Source organism: Schistocerca americana, chromosome 1 (genome assembly GCF_021461395.2).
Source record: "Schistocerca americana isolate TAMUIC-IGC-003095 chromosome 1, iqSchAmer2.1, whole genome shotgun sequence".
In the NCBI taxonomy this organism is placed as follows: Eukaryota; Metazoa; Arthropoda; class Insecta; order Orthoptera; family Acrididae; genus Schistocerca; species Schistocerca americana.
This window is the reverse complement of record NC_060119.1, coordinates 34,723,510-34,740,392: the sequence shown is the minus strand read 5'-3', so window position 1 is coordinate 34,740,392 and position 16,883 is coordinate 34,723,510. Positions and strand designations below refer to the sequence as shown.

Sequence of the window (16,883 nt, the reverse complement as noted above, 5' to 3'; positions counted from 1 at the left end):
TTATATGGCCAGTGCACTATTATGTAACCTACTATAAGCCTCATTAATATTTAGCAGGCAAAACTCCACATACTGCTACAATAGTTTCTTGCTGAACATCTACGAGCAGTAAAACCTAACCACAAAGTTCACAGTTTTTGAAGAATAATCACGTACACATTGAGCAGACACTGTCACTGTTTTTACACATAGCCTAATTGTTTAACACTTATTCCACAGTTAATTTGAAGCACTGTTGTTGTTCTAACCAGCACAGGTTACTCGTCAGAAACTCAGCCGTCGACTGACTGTCCCGTGACCAAAAATCGCGCCCTTATATATCTGTACGTACTGAAACTACACATTGTTTAAAGTTAAATTTACAGAAATTACAATTAAAACTTAACTCACTCAATTAACTAAATGCTTCGAAAAATTGACATCTTTTTAACAGTTTCTTCGACTATGTGGTTTAGGCTGAATTATTTGTTTAAATAATGAAATTAACAAATATAGTTATGCAAACAATACTTAAGACAAAACTTAATTTCTTTGGAATTAATGAAGGGCTGGTTTTACTAACATGTTTTTGAACAGAGCTAAATAGATACTTTAAGATTACTAATACTTCATCTTCCAAATGTTTAAAATTATTACAGAATTTATATTTGTTTATTTGTCAACAATAGAATTACGAAACAATCACTGACTTCATCTTATCACAAAAGATACCAACTACAAATAACCAAAATAAATTAGAAAATCAAATACATACATAAAACTAAGCACAAAATTAGATCTAGTGTTAAATCCTTTAGAACTGAGGGCCAACCTTTCTCTTTTACAAAAATACAGTTTATATTCACGTATGTTAATGGTGAATTGTAAAAAGTGAAAAAACAAATTTAAGGAGGCAGATGGCAAAACAAGAGGGGGAATTAAAATTACCCAGCTTGCTTCATCACACAATTAGTCTTTCCTCCTCATCCCATCTGGTAAGCTTCCACTGACCTGGGGTTCTAGGCAGATTTTCCATAACTCTCCTGATGTCCTACACATTACTCGTTCTTTTCCTTGATCCCTCTTCCATCCCCTTCAACATTTCTGCCACAAAAAGGAGCCACTGGCACAAGCAGCTTAAACATTTTCCAATGTTTTACATGTATTTATTTTTCTCATATTGCCACTTGGTAAGTAGATAGATTTTTTATCCACACAGTTATATTGTATTTTTAAAAAATGATTATTTTTTGCTCATATATTATCATAAAATAATGTTATTTTAAATATTTTAAGGGGTATCACAAAAATTGCAATTAATTCAGCAAACAGTGATTAAGAGGACAACAAAAGCTTAATACTAGAACAATAAACAGAGGAAAAAACCATATGTACAAAATTCCAAGGATTACCAACTGCTGTTTAACTATTCAAAACATAATACTGTAGCAAACAAACAAATAAAAGAGTATGCATAAAAACATTTATCTGCCTGTCTTAAGAAATCCAACAACGAACAAGAGACCTTACCAAATAAATACAACTTTATTTCGATTTCAAACAATACATTATCAATATACAAATCTCTAATGTTATTGATCAGTGAGTTGAAGATTTTGATGCTAGTTTATTGTTGATCTTTCTGTGCCAGTCTTTAGATAGCAATGTATGTCACCCCTCCTTCTTGTGTTGTGATCACAGCACATTTCCTTAGTTTCATAGTGCATAAGATTTTGAACTATGAAATTCAGTATGGAATAAGTAGACTGGAAGTGGTGGTCAGTAAACGACTTTTTAAAAAGCATATCACAGGAGATTATTGGAGTGTGTGTGTGTGTGTGTGTGTGTGTGTGTGTGTGTGTGGGTGTGAAGGGGAGCACTTTGCACAGAATATGAATGACTTTTTTTCTGAAGACAGAAATTTTCTTTTCTGCTGTGAAATTGTCAGACACTGTTCTTCCTGCCCATCCAACTGACTACTGCTCTGGTGCGGGCCAGACGGTGCAGCTGGCAGTGTAAGAGCTACAATAGTGCCACTACGAAGTGAGCTGACTTGTGTAATGAATTAAAGCTAGCCTGGTCTGCATCTGCTGCAGGCCAGTTAAAAAAAGGACAGTAAACAACATATCTTATTAAAAAATTATTAGCCAGTTATGAAGTTGTGTTAATCACTCCATAATTATGGAATAGGATTAGCTATCTTAAAATTCAAAGCCAATCTCCCAACAGCCCAAGCAAAATTAAAACAGTTGAAAAAGTTGAGAGCTGCTGATCACAACAGTAATATTAGGAATGGGGCAGATTATCAGACTGCAGTCAGACATACTGTATCAGGCAAGAGGCTTAAGAGATCTACATCTACATCCATACTCTGCAAACCATTGTGAAGTGCATGACAGAGAGTACATCCCATTGTACCAGTTATTATAGCTTTTTCCCACTCCGTCACATACTGAGCATGGGAATAATGATTGTTTAAATAACCCTGCATGTGCTCTAATTAATCTAATGTCCTCTCAACAATCCCTATGGGAGTGATTCTCCAATGGGTCTGACAAACCTGTGACCATTCCTGCTGCCCTTTTCTGTAAACATTGAATATCCCCTGTTGGTCCTATTTCATATGGGTTCTAGAATGGGTCACAATAGTGATTGTAAGCAATTTTCTTTGTAGACTGATTGCATTTCTCTAGTATTTAGCTATACACCAAAGTCTGCTACCTGCTTTATCCACAACTAAGCCTACATGGCTGTAGGTCAAGGGATTAGTCAGGAAGAATTAATACGCAAGGAAGTGGGATATGGAAGTACTAAGGAATCTCGAGATACACTTGAAGTTTTCTAAGGCTGTAGATACAGTAAAAAAGAGTAGCCCAGTAGGCTGTACAGTTGGAATGGCCATCTCTAAAAAGGGCAATCACAGAAATTGGAAAGAAAAACATAGGTACAAAGAAGGTAACTGTGAAGAAGCCATTGGTAACAGAAGAAATACTTCAGTTGATTGATGAAAGAATTAAGTACAAGAATGTTCAGGGAAATTCATGAATACAGAAATACAAGTCGTTGAGGAATGAAATAAATAGGAAATGCAGGGAAGCTAAGAAAAAATGGCTGCATGGGGGGAGGAAAAAAAAAAAAACATTGTCGAAAGGACTGACTCAGCATACACGGCAGTCAAATCAACCTTTGGTGAAACAAAAAGCAAGGGTGGTAACATTAAGAGTGCAGTGGGAACTCCACTGTTAAATACAATAGAGAGAGAAGATAGGTGCCTACGCCACCTCGTTCAACTGTGGACACAACAGACTTTCTGGCAATGAGGTCACAATCATTGTGGATCCATGGAACAGTCAAAATTATTTAATTTTACTCTTAGTCTTTCTATTACATTCATATTTTATTGAAACTCAAATAACTTCTTGTATGTAACGGCAACCACAGGAGAGCTATCACTCACTGCACATATTCAGTTTTGGATCCAACAAATACTAACATTTATCCTGACCATTACCAGACTGCTGGATGCATAGTTAGCCCGGTAGCAAGCTACAACTGAGGAAGTGAATTCTGACAGCCAGCTCCTTTCCATTTCATCGATGAAAAACAAGATGACTGTATGGAACACAAGTTACAGCTGGAACAACACTGTGCAGCATACAAAGTCACAGGTGACTCATGTTGTTCTTTTCTTGTGGGTAGGAGTCTCAATCCTTCAGTTGTATAGAAATTGTTCTCCAGTTAAAGCCCACAAACTCTACTGAATGTGGAAGTTGTCAGGAAGTTAGATGAATTTTTTGATGCACTGATTCATGTAACTGCTCCTCATTTCAGATTCTTTTGTATGTGCTGTCACTGTAGTAATTCTTACAAAGAATGGATCACTGAATACAAGGGCATAAAAGGGTACTGTTAATTTAACTATGCTTGTGGCGCTTCTTTATGCAGACAAGGCTTCTAGTATGTTTTCCTACAAGTTCACAGGTTCAAAAGTCTTGTGTGAAACGCCATGTAATATATTTATTTCTCTGTCAAGCAGAATCCCAACATTGCTGTCAGTCGAGACATACATGGATTTCTGTCAGACGAGACATACATGGCAAGTAGGCCTACAAAATTACTCAGAGAGTAAACTCTGTTCTGCATAAATCTAAAATTGATAAAATGGAACTAAATATGATTTCACATTCTGGATGCTCACCAACCCCTCCCGGCAGTACTCACAGAAACAGTAATGCAACTGCTGGTATAGCAACACTGTTGCACAGTGCAAAATTTTGTTCATTCAATCACCTCTCCTAAAATAGAGACGAAGACACTCTGGCACACACAAATCAGACAAAGGCAGTCTTCTGAAAGTCAGAACTGACAATCACATTCAGAGGATAAACTGCAAACTGTTCATATCTCTAAAGGTTTGCAATCAAACCATACCTTTTCAGTTAGAATCTAGTGCTTCTGCCAAATCAATTAATCAGAGTACACAGCAGCAATTGGGATCCCATAAGCTACAGAAGTCATGTCTGCACCTCACAGCCTAATGTGACACAAGTGTCTCTGTTCTTGGGACATGCACTTTGCAAGCAACAGATAAAAATATGACTGCATTAGTGCCAATCACGTTATAGTGCCAATATTTTTCGCATGGATGCATCTGATTTGTTTGGTTTCAATATTCCAGACAATGTGCATACCACTGGTGCTCAAGTGCCCAATGCCAGCATTCACAAAAACTGTGTGAGAAATCTGGACATTTGTACGATGACACATTGGGACATGCAAAGAATTTTCAACTGCACATTAGACTCAGGGCAAGGAATTGCCTATAAAATTAGAAATGATATTAATTCTGTAAGTGAGGAGAAACACATAGAAATATCAGCCATAGACATAAGTAAGACAGATGAGGCACAAAGGTTAACTATAATATGTATTTACCGTTCACCCAGTGGTAATATACCGTATTTACTCGAATCTAAGCTGCACTCGAATCTAAGCCGCACCTGAAAAATTAGACTCGAAATCAAGAAAAAAAAATTTTTCCCGAATCTAAGCCGCACCTGAAATTTGAGACTCGAAATTCAAGGGGAGAGAAAAGTTTTAGGCTGCACCTCCAAATCGAAATAAAGTTGGTCCATTGTAATATGAGACACAATTTAGGTCGAATGAATGACGATACAGCTACAGTAGGCTCGAGTCGTAAGCTTAGCAGTTAAGCTTTACTAGGTAGCCATTGCTATGCGTCACGCGCTCCGTCCATATATATACGGGTACCTTTCCTTTTTCATGTCCTTCATCTGGTTTGAATTAATTGCTTATTTTGCTTTGATCTGGTAAGTGCCGTTCTGTTTGTTATAGGTGTTTACGTCACTCTAAGCTGAAAATGCATTACTGTACTGTGTCATGAATTGTTTGTCGCATTCTGATAATGAGTGTTTACGGCCTGTCCCTGCTCGCGGCATGGCTTGTTTTCGTGCGCGCTACCGCCGCTTACAATTAAAAAAGAGAGGAATTGTTTCATTAGCAAAACAATGGCAAGAGACTGCTATATGTTGTTGCTTACACTGCTGCTTTCTTTGATAATGATCAACAAGAACCAAATAATATATTGCTTTTGATAGACGTTCTGAACGAGAGTTTAGCGAAAATTTTTCTCTGTTTGAAAATCTTTGCAGACGCCTCTTTAGTACATTACATTCTGCACAGAAATTAGTCATCTTAGATTTAAAAATCTAGTCAATTGTCGTGCTTCATTTCTGCCTGTATCACTATTAGTCATAAGAATAATACGAATATAAACATGAGATGATATGTATATTCTTCCGCGTTTGCTGTTGTCTCACCCTGGTTTCGTAGTTTATTCGGCAGATAGGATTTAAATGAGATAGCAGCAAACACGAAAGAATACACGGCAAAATGTTTATATTCATATTATTCTTATGGCGAAGAGAATACTGTATGTGATTCACAATTCATAAAAGTTCCTATTAGCAACCATCTCTTCTCACAGGTAGGAATAAATTCAGAACGTAGTGTTGGCCATATCCACAAACATCCCAAACAGTCTTGCCAGTCGGATTTTCGTACTACATTGAAATGCTGCTACATTCGAAGATGAACAATACGGAATTTGTATTTACTTCGTTGGATAATGTATAAAATGCAGTGGTCGAAACTCGGGGCGGAGAAGAAGGCTTGTCTTCCACCCTTTTTTTTTAAATTTATTTACTGACGCGGAGATTTTGGCGCTAGTATTTATCTTTGTGCCTGCAAAGCATGCCTATGCAGCGCTACATATATTCGACGGCAGAAGTCATTTGTGGCGGCACCTACCAACATTTTTCAGAACTTCGCTTACTTTGCACTCGATTCCAAGCCGCAGGCGGTTTTTTGGATTACAAAAACCGGAAAAAAAGTGCGGCTTAGATTCGAGTAAATACGGTAGATACTTTCACTGCAAAACTAATCCAGATTCTAGACATGGCTTCGAATCCTAAAGGGAAGGTTCTCATTTGTGGAGACTTAAATATAAACACACAAAACCCAGATAGATTCTGTAACTCATTCTTGAATGTATTGCGCTGTTATAAGTTATCACCATTAGTTAACAGAGCCACTAGGATAGCCAAAAACTCATCATCAACAATTGATCACATCATCACAGACATAGATAAAGAAAGTTGTGAAATTATTGTAGATAACCTTGGCCTTTCTGATCACTCCTGTCAAATCCTAAAATTAAACATAAGTATAGACAATACAACTAAAACATACACATACAGAAGGGTTTTCTCCAAACCAAACAGATCAGAATTTGCCAAGCAAATAAACAGTATCACTTGGGAAGAAGTGTATGCTGAAACTAGTGTAAATAATAAATTTTCTAAATTCATGTCACTATTTAAACTCAGATTTGATGAAGCATTCCCAAAGGTGCAAACTGCAGTACACTCATACAAAAGAAATACCTGGGTGACCAAAGGAATAAGGAAATCCTCTGCAACACTCAAACAACTGAACAGGTTAAAAAACTACCATAGTGATCCTGGTTTCCTAAACTACTACCACACATACAAAAGAATATATGGAAGAGTATTAAGAGATGCAAAAAAAAGCCCACAATGACAGTATTATAGAAAAGGCAGAAAATAAAATTAAAGCAGCCTGGACTGTTACCAAACAGGAAACAAACAGTAATAAATTAAAAACAGTAAACATTCAAATTAAACATAATGGTGCTATTATACATAACCCAAATACACTAGCAAATACTGTAAATGAGTACTTCAGCAGTGTTGCTACCAAGCTACAGCAAAAGTTTGGCAAAAAACAGCCTGAACAAAAATTGAACTATATGGCTAACTCAATGTTACTGTTACCGACTTCTACAGAAGAAGTAAGGATGGTTGTGAAGAATCTAAAAAATAAAACATCAGCAGGTTTAGATGAAGTGCCAGTGTGCTTACTGAAGGACTGCATTGACAGCATACAACATCCTTTGGCACACATCATAAATGAATCTTTCACTGCAGGCTGCTTCCCAGAATACTTAAAATGTGCAAAAGTCCTGCCTCTATTTAAGAACGGCGATCCAGAAAATATAGAAAACTCTAGGCCCATCTCATTACTCTCATCCTTTTCCAAGGTAATAGAAAATATAATGAAAAAGAGACTAATGGATTTCCTAAACAAGTACAACCTACTGTGTAAAGAACAGCTTGGTTTCAGGCCAGGGAGAAGCACAGGTTCAGCGGTAGCTCACTTCACAAATTTTGTCTTAGAAGCACTTGACGAAGGTGAACATGTAACAGGCATATTCCTTGACCTTAGCAAAGCATTTGACACGGTAGACCACAAAATACTACTAAACAAAATGGAGGCACTAGGAATAAGGGGAACAGTAAATAATTGGTTTCAATCGTACTTGGAAAATAGGGTACAGTGTGTAGAGATCTCACAAACGAAGTTCAGCAGATCGACAAAACACATTTCCAAACCAGAACATATTAACATAGGAGTCCCTCAGGGAAGTGTGTTAGGGCCAATACTCTTCCTAATATATATCAATGATTTTCCCCAGAGTGTCAAATACGGGGAAGCAATACTATTTGCAGATGATAGCAGCATCCTTATCAGTGATGAGTCACCAGACAAATTGAGAGACAAAGCTGAAGAAACTCTCGATCATGAATGCAAGTGGGTAGTAAGCAACAAATTAACCCTCAATATTAAAAAAACAAACAGTATTAATTTCCACATAAATAAAAAGCATAATAGCATAGGCCTAAAAGTTAAAGATGAACTTATAGATTGTGTCACAAACACAAAATTCCTAGGAATGCATGTTGACTCACAGCTTAACTGGACTGACCATATTGCAGCACTAGAAAAGAAAATTGCTACTGCTTGCTATGCACTCCGGATAATTATGTCAGTATGTAATAGTTCATGTGCTAAGACTACACACTTTGCATATGTGCATTCAATAATTAGTTATGGCATAACCTTTTGGGGTACAAATGTGCAGAACATACAAGCAATTTTCAAGCTGCAAAAGAGAGCTGTACGAATAATAACAAAAAGCAGCAAGAGAGCTCACTGTACTGATTTATTCAAAACCATGGGAATCTTGACAGTACCATGTGAATTCATCTTTCAGACTGTGATATATATAAAGAAACACATTGACCAGTACACACAAAACAGATCTATACACCAACACTGGACTAGATCCTGCCACCATTTGCACCTCATACGAAAAAACAAAACAAAAATCCAAAATAGTTTATTATTTAATGGAATAAAAATGTATAATAGACTTCCAGAGGAGATCAAAGCTGAAACTGGAATGCATGCCTTTAGGAAAGCTGCAAAAAGTTATTTAGCAGATAAATGTTACTATACTGTCAAAGAATACTGTAAATGACATGTGTTCACCTCAATTCATGCAAGAGTACCTTTGTAAATTTATATTTATCTGTAATTAAGATTGGTGTGTATTTGTTTTGTGTAACCCATGCAAGAATACATTTGTAAATTTATATTTATTTGTAACTAAGATTGGTGTGTATTTGTTTTGTGTACAAACGATTAAGTTGCACCATAGAAATATGTACTACCAGAAGCACTATTATGTATATACTCATTGCATGTATACAGTTGACGACATCCATACAACACAAGTTGTCTACGGATGAATAAATAAATAAATAAACAATGCACATCACAAGTTTTATCACACTCATCCATTCCCTCACACTATTCATGATGAAGTTGCTTCTGAACTCCACATATTGTAACAAACTGATGTTTTGAAACCCATTTCTGCAAGTCTATGGCCTTCTGTAGTTATCACAAGAAAATCAAACTGATAAACCAGACTCTGTGCATACTTTAAAGTTACAGTCGATGCTCAAACAGTTACTGATTCCTTCCTGCTTCCACATATCGGGTACCTTATGGACTGCCTAGCAGGTGGACAATTATTTTCCAAAATTGCCTCAGGTGGTGCTTCCCTTCAACTTTCCCTGGATGAAGAAATGAAAAAAAAAATTATGGTGTTCAACACACACATCAACTTGTAACAATAATGGCACCCTCCCTTCAGAAAGCTATCTGCTCTTCCACTGTTTAAACACTTTCTCAAACAAATGCTGTTTAAAGTTCCACCCCGTTCGAATTATTTGGATAACATCATTTTGTCTGGACAAACACTGGAACAGCTTTTTACAAATTTAGACTCTTTTTCAAGAGTAACTTACGCAGGACATTAACACAATCTACAAAAATGTTCATTTTTCAATAATGAAATTGAATATTTGGGACATCTCACTGATACCCATGGCATTCGTCCTCTGACTAAGTTTTTACATGTCATACAGAGATTACTTTCTCCTAAAAATATATGGGAACTACAAGCAGTTCTTGGAAAACTTTCATTCCAAATGCAGCATCACCTCCAGCATAAAAATGTTTCTTCCCTATGGACTGGAGAATGCGAACAATCATTCCGACAGTTGAAAAATGCAGTGCATAGTTGCCATATCCTATTCATTATGATCCACAGAAAACAGAAGTGCATGCAGTTGATGCATCACATGGAACAGGTGCAGTTTTCAATGTTCGAAATGCTGAACACTCATAGTATTTGTGTCTAAGATGTTGAACATGGGTCGAGTCAATTACAGTCACCTGAAAAAGAAAGCCTTAGTAATCATATATGTGAGTTTTAGATGGGGGGTTTTAATGGCTTCCCTGCTGAGAAGACTGCTTACATGTCAGAGAAGCTGAATGTTGGAAAGTAGTTTTGTGTGTTTACAGAGAAATAATATTCATGCAAAACACTCATTTGTTATTTGAGTTCTTTAGTTTATTTTGACAGTTCAATACTAAAGTTTGTAACTAGGAGATTAATAAATAATTCTTAGTGAAAACTGGAAACATTTTTCCTACAAATTTTGGAATCTCTGTCCAAAATCAACCAAATGAGTTACAATGCAGTTTTACCACCTAATATACAATGAACTTTTCTGAGCGCCATTTTGCCTATGGTGATGATGTGTAATTATGGTGATTTTGGATCTACAACAAGAATTGTCATTTTAATGATGATTAGCAGCAGCAGAGCAATGCAAGGAGAAATTTTAAATGTGATGAAAGAAGAAGTAGCCAATGAAAAAAATATAGAAATGGCAATGATAGGTGAAATTGGAAAAGTAAATAAAAATATATACTCTGCGCCAGTTAAAACCATCGTCTGTACATAAGTTAACTTTCGGAACAGTTCAACATGACAGAAGAAATTGGAAATGCTTGAGAGACTTTTCTGGTTGTACTTTTCAGTCATTAGCTGGATGAACCTGAAGTTAAGAAGTCATTCATTGATGCCTCATTTTCACAAGCAGAATTAGGAGCAATCTGCAACATATTGTGTATAGATAGTGGGACGAAGACTTAAATGACAACTGAGGTTTGTTATTATTAAACCAACATTGACAAACTTGGCGTGAAAACTGATGGCACAGAATGTGAAGAGGATGGTGATGATACAGGTGATGAAGAAGAGGAGGCAAACGAAATAGTTAACGATGAAATATTGAGTTTACTCAAAAAGAAGAGGGAAAAAGATTCCAATTTAGAAATAGGTGATAAAAGTGAAACTAAATTCTCACTACATTCATAAGATCAATTTAAGTTTTTTCTGTTCTTTTGTGTCAAGGGCGCTCTTAAGTCATTTAGTTGTGGCGATGGATATCCAGTTAAAAAGTGGACCCCGTGAACTTTGAGGAAACAGTGTTTCTGATGTGTTGGAATGGACTGCAAATGCTTGTTTTCACCAAAAAAAAAAGAGTTGTTGAAAGTTTGGCTGAGCTTTTTATTCAGGGTGAGAAGGGGCTTATATCGCAGGCTGAAATGAAAAAAGCTTTGCAGGAAGAACTTCATTTGAAAAAGTTGCTGTGGAGATCCACCACCTGCTGTCTCAATGAAAGAAGAAACAGAAAGAATCTCTTGAAGAATATTTTCTCATAATGAAGGAAATTGCCAGCTGTGCTGATATTGATAATGACTCACTATTTCACTATGTGATTAACATGATAGAAGTCAATTCAGACATGAAACTTCTACTTTATGGCACTGGAAGTGTGAAACAGTTTAAGGAGAAAATGAGCAATTACAAAAGAGCTGTGAAGTGACTGACAAAAAGAAATAACAAAATTTACAGCAACAAAAATTTAAACTCCAATAAGAAAGACACTAAAGACTCAAGTGATAGAAATATTACAAGCACAGCTTAGAATCCAAACAAAAACTGTTTCAATTGTGGTGCAATTGGTCACAACTCAACCACAAGAGCAAGGGAAAAAGATGTCTCAATTGCTACAAGTCTGGCCATATCTTATCTGAATGCATTAATGAGAATAATAATCAAAAGACGACTATGTGTGCAAACACTGTTAAGAGGGGTGTCAACAACTGTAAATTTAATAATGCACAAATAAGTAACTGAGGGTTGAAGGTGAAAGGGACTGTGGTATTCAATTTATTTCGACAGGACACTTATGAGACAGTGGATAGTTCTAGTTTGCAAAAAACAGATGTAGTCTTGACATGAAGAAGTGCCAGTAACACACAAACTGTGTTCAAAGTACAAAAAAGAGCCATAAGGATAATAACAAACAGCAACAACAGGGCCCATTGTCTAGAATTATTTAGAAAGCTAGGAATTCTAACTGTTTCTTGTGAGTATATCTTTCAGAACATAATGTTCATTAAGAAAAATCTCAACATGTACAACACAAACAGCCTAATACATGACCATGAAACAAGAGCTTGTCACCACCTCCATCTAGATAGACAGAACAAGGCAAAGAAGCAAAAAAGTATATTTCATAATGGGATAAAACTGTATAACAAATTACCACAAGAAATGAAAGAAATAAATGAGCCCCTCACTTTCAGACAAAAGCTTAAAACCTTTTTAGTAAGTAAAAGTTGTTATACTGTAAAAGAATATTTAACATAGATGTAGATTATTAGCAACATATGACATTATCACCAAAATATTATGTAATTATAAATGTGTGTATGACTAGTTATAAAAACTACACAAAATATGAGAAATCTGTTTCATTGTAAATGTAAATGTGTGCTCATGTGTTGTAAACTGACGACATCCATACAATATTTATTGTTCCACAGATGAATAAATAAATAAAATAAATAAATGATCTGGGAAAAACTTTGTCTCTCCACAGGGGTATTTTACAGGCACTGTTGAGACTGATGGTGTGAAAACTGAAACAGATATTTATGTGGTTTCTAGAGACACACTGAATTTAGAAATGGTAGTTGGAAATAGTTTGGACAAGAAGAGAATAGAAGCTTTCAAAATGTGTTGCTACAGAGGAATGCTGAAGATTAGATGGGTAGATCACATAACTAATGAGGAAGTATTGAATAGGATTGGGGAGAAGAGAAGTTTGTGGCACAACTTGACCAGGGGATCGGTTGGTAGGACATGTTCTGAGGCATCAAGGGATCACCAATTTAGTATTGGAGGGCAGCGTGGAGGGTAAAAATCGTAGAGGGAGACCAAGAGATGAATACACTAAGCAGATTCAGAAAGATGTAGGTTGCAGTAGGTACTGGGAGATGAAAAAGCTTGCACAGGTTAGAGTAGCATGGAGAGCTGCATCAAACCAGTCTCAGGACTGAAGACCACAACAACAACAACAAGTTGGAAATGATCTTCTAGATCAAACTGATGTTTTAATAAACAAGGGCGGAGTGACTATTAGGAAAACATAAGGGGAAGCTCATCTTATGGTATCCATGTAGCAGATAAACCAGAATTCAATACTGAAAGCTGCGTTAGTGATGAAACATAAGAACACATCAAAGATTTAGTGACTAATTACACTCCAACAAAGACAATGTCCAATTGTGTCAGAATGAAGATTATTATGAGAGAACAACAACCAATATATGACATACCCAGAAGACTGTCACCAGGACAGAAAGAAACTGTTGACAAACAAGTCCAGAAATGGCTTGATCAAGGAATAATAGAACCACATTCATCTGAATATGCTAATCAGGTTGTAGTAGTAAAAAAGAAAAATGGACATTATTGCATCTGTATAGCCTGCAGAAAATTAAACAAGCTCACAAACATTGTTACCCATTGCCCCTCACAGAAGATCTTTTACATTAACTACAAGATGCCTGCCTGTTTTCCATGCTAGAGCTCAAGAATTTTTTTCCCCCCCTTCACGTTAATGCTGAAGAATCAAGCCGAAAATATATCTCATATGCGACACACTAAAGACAGTTTCAGTTCAGGAAAGTTCCATTTGGCTTATTACATTCACCTGATGAGTTCCATCATTTTATAAACACTGTTTTTTTGCATTGGCTGGAGAAAATATCATAGGTATTTATTTATATGGACATATTATAAGACCACAACAACATAATACCAACAAAAAGTGGTGATGAGGCACTTAAACAGCTTGGTTTAGTGTTAGAAATTGCAGCAGAATAGAGTTTGGAATTAACTCTGCAAAATGCCAGTTCTTGAAGAGAAATGTTGAGTTTCTTTGGTATTTTATACAATGTAGACAAATCTGACCTTGTTCTGAGAAGACACTAGCTGTTCAAAGCTTTCCAGAACTCAAATCTATTGAAGTAATACGAAGTTTCTTAGGTCCAACAGGATACTTTAGGAAGTTTATCTCGCATTATTATGCAATTGACAAAACTCTCAGCAAGTTATTGGGGAATAATGAAGAAGAGTAGAGGCGAGCACTCAAGATATACTTTATTGGGTCCAGTTTTAAAAATCTACAGCGCAAAGCACAAAACTGAACTACACATGGACTCGAGCAAAGAAGGTTTTGGAGCTGTACTACTACAAAAATCTCCAGACGGTAATAATTTCCATCCAGTTTCACATAGGTGTATAAAAAGAGCACCTTCACAGGAAAAATACAGTAGTTATGAGCTTGAAGTTTTAGCTATTGTTAATGCCTTAATGAAATTCTTGGTGTTTTTGCTAGGAATGCATTTTAAAATTGTAACACACTGCACCAGAAGACTATGAAAAAGGAAGACTTGTTACCAACAGTGGCAAGATGATCTTTAGTCTTGGAAGAGTATTCCTAGTAGTCAGGCAGCTACAGGGAAGTAATTGATTTTGTGACTTTTACGAGTTCCTAACCAGGAACGAGTTATATAATTTCATCTGTGTGCTTTGATAGTTCAGTTTCTTGAGTTTCTGCATGTTAATTTAATATCTTCTTTGCATCAGAAAGTAAAAAGATTTTGTGACACATCACAAGTTCCTAATGAGGGGCGAATTACTTAGTCTCACCTGAGTGCTTCAGTAGCTAGGTTTTCGAATCTCTGCATATTAATCTAATTTATTAGTCACAGTTCCTGTGTTTTCATCAACGTCCACAGTAGAGTTCTGCAGCATGTGCTAATAGTCCGTTACTTGGGTAGTTTAGTTTTCCACGGTCATTAGTATGGATAGGGAGTGTGATTGTTGTGTGCAGATGAGAGACGAGTTGGTGACACTTTGCTCTCAGCTCCAGGCTGTGATGGCTTCGATTACACAGCTTAAAGCTGCAGTGGATGGGCACCACTGTTGTGGGCCAGCTGTGGAGATCCAAAAGTCGTCCAGCACATCCAAGTCCTCCAATAGGTCCAGCCCAGTTACTGCTTGCTATGAGATTGACCTCTCACCTGTGGTCGAGTGGCAGGTCGCCCTGGGGCATTGCAAGTGGCAAAAGACTTCCCAGGAAGCCGCAGGTAAGGCCTCTCCAGTTAGGCTGACAAATGGCTTCCAGGGGCTGTCTGTGGCTGACACTGGCGCCCAGCGAGATGCTGTCGCCTGTCCTGTTTCAGAGGAAACCTCTCCACCTGCAAGATCCGATCGATCACAGAGGGTGGGATTATTGATAGTTGCGAGCTCCAACATTAGGCGTGTTATGGGGCCCCTTAGGGACATGGCTGCCAAGGAGGGGAAGAAAGCCAATGTGCACTCCATATGCACACCGGGTGGAGTCATTCCAGACATGGTACGGGTCGTTCCAGATGCCATGAAGAGCACAGGGAGCAGCCAACTGCAAGTGGTGGCTCAGATAAATATCAATGATGTGTATCACTTTAGGTCGGCTTCTCTCTGGTTTTGAGCAGCTAACAGAACCTGTAATGGCTGCCAGTCTTGCCTGTGAGATGAAAGCAGAGCTGATCATTTGCAGCATAGTTGACAGGACCAACTGCGGACCTCTGCTACAGAGCCACGTGGAGGGCCTCAATTAGAGGCTCAGACAGTTCTGCGACCTTGTACGCTGCAGATTCCTCAACTTGCACCATAGGGTGGTTGGGTTTCGGGTTCTGCTGAATAGATCACGAGGCAGCTACACAGGTAGCAGGGGCTGTGTGGCATGGACTGGGAGGTTTTTTATGTTACAGGGTCTCGGCAAAACATGAAAAGGGTGTCAGTCACAAAGGGTGCAAGCCGAACACTGGAAGAACATAAATACACGAACCATCACTGTAACAGTTGTAAATTGTCGTAACTGTGTTGGGAAAGTAATAGAGCTGCAAGTGCTAATAGAAAGCACTGATGTTAAAACTTTATAGGCATTGAAAGCTGGCTAAAGCTGAAGATAAGTTCAGTCAAAATTTTTGCGATGAACCTCATGATGTTCCAAAAGGATAGGCTAAACACAGTTGGCAGTGGCGTGTTTGTTGCTGTTAGAAGTAGTTTACCTTGTCACAAAATTTAAGTACATAGTTCCTGTGAGTTAGTATGGGTGGAGGTGATTGTTGGCAACCTGAACAAAATAATAATTGGATCCTTTTACTGACCTCCCAATTCAGATGATACAATTGCTGAAAGGTTCAAAGAAAACTTGAGTTTAATACCAAATGTACCCGACTCATACAATTCTAGTTGGTGGTGGCATTAATTTACCCTTGATATGTTGGCAAAAATACATGTTTAATTATAAAGGTATGCATAAAACATTATCTGAAATTGTGCTAAAAGCATTCTTTGAAAATGATTTTGAGCAGTTAGTCCATAAGCCCATGCGAATAGTAAATGGTTGTGAAAACACACTTGACCTCTTAGCAACAAATAATCCTGAGTTAATAACAAGGATCCAAACAGATACATGGACTAGTTAACTGCTAGGGTTGTCATAGCAAGATTGAATATTGTAACCCCCAAATCCTCCAAAAATAAACAAAAAATATACCCATTCTAAAAAAGCAGATAAAATTTCACTTGGCGCCTTTCTATGAGACAATCTCCACTCCTTCCAAATTAACAATGTAAGTGTAGACCAGATGTGGCTTGAATTCAAAGAAATATTATCGGTAGCAATTGAGAGATT

General features: G+C 37.2%; 1 long non-coding RNA gene across 1 annotated transcript in view; it reads right to left on the bottom strand.

Moving 5' to 3' along the window:
• LOC124620886 overlaps positions 1–16,883 on the bottom strand; it is a 135,709-nt gene that overhangs the window by 37,771 nt on the left and 81,055 nt on the right. The gene's annotated exons all lie outside the window — the stretch shown is intronic.